The sequence below is a fragment of the Dermacentor albipictus genome, chromosome 1 (assembly GCF_038994185.2).
Source record: "Dermacentor albipictus isolate Rhodes 1998 colony chromosome 1, USDA_Dalb.pri_finalv2, whole genome shotgun sequence".
Lineage (NCBI taxonomy): Eukaryota > Metazoa > Arthropoda > Arachnida > Ixodida > Ixodidae > Dermacentor > Dermacentor albipictus.
In genome coordinates, this window is record NC_091821.1 from 335,028,368 (window position 1) to 335,034,991 (window position 6,624).

A 6,624-nucleotide genomic window follows, 5' to 3' on the forward strand; every position below is an offset into this window, starting at 1 on the left:
CCGAGTTCATAAGTGTAATTTGTAAGTGTTTTTTCTCTTACAATCAAAGGTCTGCTCCTATTCGCTTTCGTACTCTTCTAACAGTGGGACTTAAATTACTGTAAGCGTATTTTACCACGTTATTTTAGAGTGACGTGTGGTTAATGCAAACACGTCGCTACTCTCAAGATGCCTTTAACGAGCTGCCGCCGCTCTATGGATGAACTGCGTTTGGCAGCCGCTCCTATAGCTATATAACGCCCGGCGCGACCCTGAATTTCATAGTACCATGTGTGCCGCCACCGCACCGAGGCTTTAGCCGCCGCTATCATCCTTCCATCGCAACGCATCGAACGCCTGGCAGATATGCCTCAGCCTTCGACCGAGACAGCCCCGATGAGCGGATGTTCGGATCTCGAGTTTCGTGTCGTTTTGCAGGCCTGGTAGACAGTGGGGTCGTTTTCTGTACTCGCTTGTTTTCTCTGCGCTGGAGTGCTCCCACGACAAGCATACTTGGTATCTCAGTCTCAGCTCGTACGCCAGGCCGAACCAGCGTCAATGTCGACGGCGGCACGCCTGTGTTAAATATCCACCCATCTGTCCATCTTTTTTTTTTTTTGGAAAAGCAGCCCTGGGCCCTGTATCCGTCACCTGACCTTCTGTCCCACAATAATCTTCGGAAGCGATGAGCTTTTGCATTCATGAAGAGATTTGCGCGGCGAATGTTTTGTGCCAACTACTCAAAAAGGCACAGAGAATTGAAAAAGAACGTAATTTTCGCAGTGTAAAGACACTCAATGTCGCTGCTCTAAAAAAAGTCCTACTTCCCGAAGAAGCTCTCCAAGTACGATAAAGTGACTTCATCTGTCAGAATTGTTACCGTCGGTTCAAGGAAAACATAGATAATATGCAGGCAGATCGAGTCAACCAAAACATTTGAAGAATTCCGCCCTGGGGAAGAAATCGTAGAAAATTTAAACTCCAGTGTCAGCCCCACCTGCGAAATCTCGCCCCTAAACCCACCGAGCGCTTAAAGAAAACGCCTCAGACTTTCGTATGCAAAGCGAAAGCAGGAAGGGGTGGCAAGAGCTATGGTGACGAAAATCCGACCAGGTAAATATCCCAGAGACTTCGCGTGCGTCACAAGAAAAGTGTGCACAATGCAGCAGCTGGGAAGACAACCTACATGCTGCCTACAATAGGTTAATAGGTGTACATCCTTTCAACAGTGTTGCCAGCTGCTGACACTGCTACCACGCAACCTAACCATGAAATATGCGCAGGAAGTTATTCCAGAGGCTCAACGAGGTACGTTATCCAAAAATCGAAGAAGATGGTGGATGAAGAAGGCGTATGGTCAACACAGGAGAGATATACAAGATGTAAGCTACAACATGAAGACATTACCACCGTTTTAGAATATTACACCATGGATGAACTCGATTGCTCTAGACAGACACCGAACAAAGAGGATGTTGTGAGAATCGAAAAGGAGGGAGAGAAGGAATGGGTACCTAAGCGCTTCATGACACAATCCTTACGAGAAGCATTTTGCCTCTACAAGCAAGCTCACCTTGCCTCGCAGGTTGGCCTCACAAAATTCATATCCTTGTGTCCTAAGTGGGTGAAATGCTCGCCACAGTGGCAAGTGTGTGTTTGCGTGTGCTGTGCAAACTTTCAGTTGTGCCTTGTGGGACTGCAGAATGCCTCCGGAAGGTCGCTTTCTCCAGATGATATGCAGAGTCTCTGCGTATGCCAGGAACCTACTGCGTCATGTTTCCTCAGGAATTGTGAGCACTGTCCACAAGATGGCATTTTCACTTTAGAAAATTTTGAAATGAGCAGCGAGGACGAGATGTTGATTGCTTCATGGGAATACGGTGAGCTAGTTAAAAAAAACTCTGACCGCTTCATCATTTATGAGAGAATTTCTAAGAATGACCATGAAATGGATTCTCCACAACTGTATCAAATCTGTGCAAGCAAAAGCAATACATGAAGAAAAACACAGCTGCAAGAGAGGTGCAATTGTTTTGCATTTTGATTTCACTGAAAACTGGACAGTTGTGCTTCCAGACGCAGTACAAGCATACCATTTGCAGAAAAAGCAGGTCACTGTGTTTACCTGCGTTGTCACGTCAAAAAAATCGACTCGGAACTACGCCGTTATTTCCGACGATATGTCTCGTGATTCAGCTCATGCATGCTTGGCTCTGTCGAAAATCAAAGCACACCTCGAAGACAACGTGCCAATCGACACCAAGATAACGTGTGAGCGACGGGGCTCCCGCTCACTTCAAGAATAAATATCAGTTTCATGAGCTACAACGCAATGAATGTCAAGAGACGAAATGGATGTTTTCGGCCACTGGACACGGCAAAAATGCTTGCGACGGCATTCGTGGGCTTGTGAAACATCGAGCATCACACCACAACTTGCGGAAGCCTGCAAGTGAGGCCATACAAACAGCCAGCGGCTTCGTGGACACAATTCAAGGAACACTAAAGAGCATCACCATTCTGGAGCTCCCACAGAGGGAGCTTGTAGGCTTTCGCGAAATGAAGAAGAAAGAATGGAAAACGGCAAAGAAAGTGCCTGGAGTTCAGACGCTCCACATGTGGAAGTACGTTCAATCAAATGAAGGCAGTGCATCCTACGTGGCCTCCACCGCTGCTTCGGAATGGAAGAGACTGTGATCTGGTTTGTGCTTCGGGCTGGACAATATAGTGTGCGCACACCGAAGTCAACTGCTGCCGTGTATTTCTTGTTACGATTTTCTGAATTGCAATCTGCACATAAAGCGGCATACCATTTGTAAATTACGTCCCGATTAAAACGATAAAAAAACCTTGCAGATAAATTGTCCCTCTCAGAAGATGATGTTTTGTCTCCTGACAGTGCCCTGTAGAACCATTGAACACAGAGGTAAACTGATGCAGGTACGGAAACGTCGGCTTCGGAAACACATTAATATTAATTTTTATATATAAAAATTTTTCTAAGCACCAAGAAATGATCTAATATTTTTAAAGAATGGATTACATACGAATGTAACTTAGGATGATAAATTACAGAATACAAGAAACGTTTGACCGCCACCAGCCAGTTCTTGAGACATCAGGTGAAATAGCGAATTTATTCCCATTTTGACGCATTAAGAACGCCGCTAACAAGCAAGTAGAAGCTCTACAAACAGTGGTGTTGGTTCAGATATTGTGGTAAATAAAATGTAACCAAGTTCAATGAGTGCTAAAATAAATTTCTGACGGTTACTATTTCTAAGAGGGAGTAATAAGCAACTCTACATAACAAAAACATGAACTCAGTTTTGTATTCGTTTTCATACTTTCAAACAATATAATGCAACACTTTTTTGGTACCTTCAAATTATTGAGTATTGAGGATTGTTCAGGCCAACTTTAATGAAATTTGATGATGTTTTTTTTTTAAATTCCAAGTCATAGTTGTCACTTTTTGACGTTTTTGAACTTTGTCCAATTTTGAGGCCATACTGAAAAGTATCTGTCAAGTGTAGAGCTACAAAACCTGCCCAAAGTGAGTAAAAGTAGCTGAAAAATACCGAGAAAAAGATTCAATGTGGAGATCTTTACGCATTTTGACCTGAGGCTGCCCTGAAAAGTGCCTTTTTTGCACGGCATAGCTCCGGAAGCGAAGTTTGCAATTTTTATTTAGAAGATTGACACAGCAAGAACATGCTTTTTTGTTTGTTTGTATAGTAGAAGTTGCAAAGAGGTAACAAAAAAATACTTATGTGCGGAAAAATTTTTATTGTGCATGCAGTGAGGCTACAAACTTGCAACTTTGCAAAGTGGCAAAAACGACATTCTCCACCTCTTGTGACATAAGTTTTTTTTTCCAAGAAAACTACAATGTTTCTTGCAAAACTAAGGTTCGTTCCTTTGTGTGGACACATTTACCATCACATATAAAAATTTCATTGAAAAAAAGAAATGGTCATGGGATATTGATTACCGTGCTTATCTGAACATGCCCATATATATATATACATGCATTTATATATCAATATGTTTGTGTTTGCATGCTCTGATCACAAGGAAACAATTATGGCTCATTTGCTGCTCTACTACTTATCGGAGAATGCGCCAGTATGTAAAAGAAAAAAATTGAAAAGCGCAGGACAAGACTAAAGAAACTAAGGAAGCTATCAAAACTGGTTTAAATTATAGTGCTTCACAACAAAAGGTGTAGGAGATTTCGTGTTCACGTTCTTTCCTGCGCTTAATTGTACCGTCATGGTGCATTTATTTAATTGTACACTGCAATCTTGAAGAAGTATTCAGTTTCTAACATAGCCTAATTGTATTCATAAGTTAAATGCCAATAAAATGTTTTGTTACACTTATTTTGTACACTTCTTTTCTATCCTTAGGGAGCTCAACAATAATTAAACAATTGGTAAGCGCACAGTGAAATTTAGTTACAGCCAGACGATCATAAATCAACTACGTCCATGAGCCAATGACGTGAAAACCAAATATTTTTTTACTCTGTACAGGCCTCGGTGTGAATTTTCACGCTTCCAGAAAAATACACGCGCATCCCTTGCGATCAGCGTTCCCTGTCAGTCTTGTCAAGATTACCCGCATCGATCAGAAATCTTTAAGCTCCATAGAGCTTGACATACTTTTTTTTGTGGCAAGGCCAACAGAGCCTCTACAAACTATTAAAATCACAAACAGCATTTTAAAGCCAGAAAAATTTCAATAATAACCGACCTTTTACTGCACAGTGAAAGCTTGCAATGTGCGTCTTTGAGCCCATAAACCTTTTTTGCCACCTGGCAACTGCTGCAGAAATTCGAGAGGTACAATGACGCGCTTGCTTCGCTCGTTTGGCCACTTCTATTCTATTACCATTGTCCAGTGTGTCCATCCCATTGATAACGCAGCTGTTTCTGGTGCCGATATCTCTCCTGCTTATATACTGCAATAACCTTGACATCATGCTATTTTTCACGGCAAGCATTATAATCTGTTCCGCATTTTGACATCTGTGCCACAGCACTGCACCCATGAGTGATCACACACAAAGCAAACAATGAAACCCATTGTGTATGAGTTTGTTAGAAATCGCGAAGTCCGTTTCTGTTGCTGGATGCCGAAGAAAGCTACGGAAGGTTAGTCACATACAGCTTTCGCTGTTATAAAACTGTTACATAAGCTTCGTAGGCTTTGTTTTGACAGCACCACACACACTTCCGGCAGCTCGTAGCAATGCAAGTTGCTACAAGCTGCCTTTGCGCCTCCAATCAGCTCACGCCTGTCTGCTCCAGTAAGCTGATTGGAGGCGCAAAGGCAGATGGCGCACCAAGATGGCTGCGCTTCCAACTTCAAAAACATGATGTCAGGGCCCCTCCTATCTATAGTTTCTTTCTTCTATAGGTTTAGTCTAGTGTTGATTTACGATGCGAATGACCAATGGAATGTCGCGTAACATGTGTGACAAAAACAAAAGGGAACACTCAGGTCATTGTGCCAGCAGCTGCCATGACTGTCCAATGCCCATTTAACATTTCTTTACTGTATTGACCTGGTGTTTATGGTATGGTATGAAGAACTTTATTTAGGTCCTGAGGGATCAGTCTGGGACTGATGCGGGCCGCTCCCACGTCGGTACAGAGAGGCCAAGCCCCTCTGCCATCACACGGGCCCTCTGGACAGCCCTGAGTTGGTCCGCCAGCACTTCACTGTGCAGCATTCGCTGCCACCACTGTTCACCTCGAGAACCATCACCGGCCAACGCCAAGCAGCGTTTAAATTAAATCATGGGATTTTAGAAGCCAGAACCAATATCTGATTATGAGGCATGTAATAATGGGGGACTCCGCAATAATTTGGACCATCTGGGGTTCTTTAATGTGCACTTAAATCTAAGTACACGGGTGTTTTCGTATTTTGCCCCATCGAAATGCGGCCACTGTGGCCGGTATTCGATCCCGCGACTTCATGCTTAGCAGCCCAACACCATAGCGACTGAGCAACTGTGGTGGGTGTGTTTATGCTTTCTCAGTGTTCTAGTACATTCTCGTTATGAAGATGCTAAACATATTCTTCTACATGTAATGTCAATGATTGAATGCATCTGCGTGTCTTCATTAGTCTTCTGGCGCTTGGCTTCTTCTCATGTTTACTGGATGGGAATGACATTTTGTTTTCAAGGACAGTGTGAAGCTTATTCTGTCACTCATCATGGCTTCTGTCACTCAGCATGGCTCCTCCACATAAAGAATGCACAGCTGCTCAAGTATTCGACCTTACAGCCAACAAAGCTAAAGGGTTACTTTAGCAGAGACCAGTGGCCAAGTCCAAATAAGTAACATAGGGAATAAAAGCAGTTTTTCAGCTTCACCAGCGGGAGGCTCAACTTCCACAAACAAACATGACACGCACTTGTACTTCTTGAAAAGGAATTACTTGCTCACACCTGCGAATGTTCGTTGCAAAAACACCACACAAAACAGCCTAAAGCTTAGTGCGCATCATCCTTAGCCACGTATCGCATGACTGCTTCATGTCAAGGGCAAAACTTTTTTTTTCTCACTGTCTGGTGTGCATTGTGGCATGCGTACCCTGTACACATATTGGTCAGTTTTTCTAGTTCTT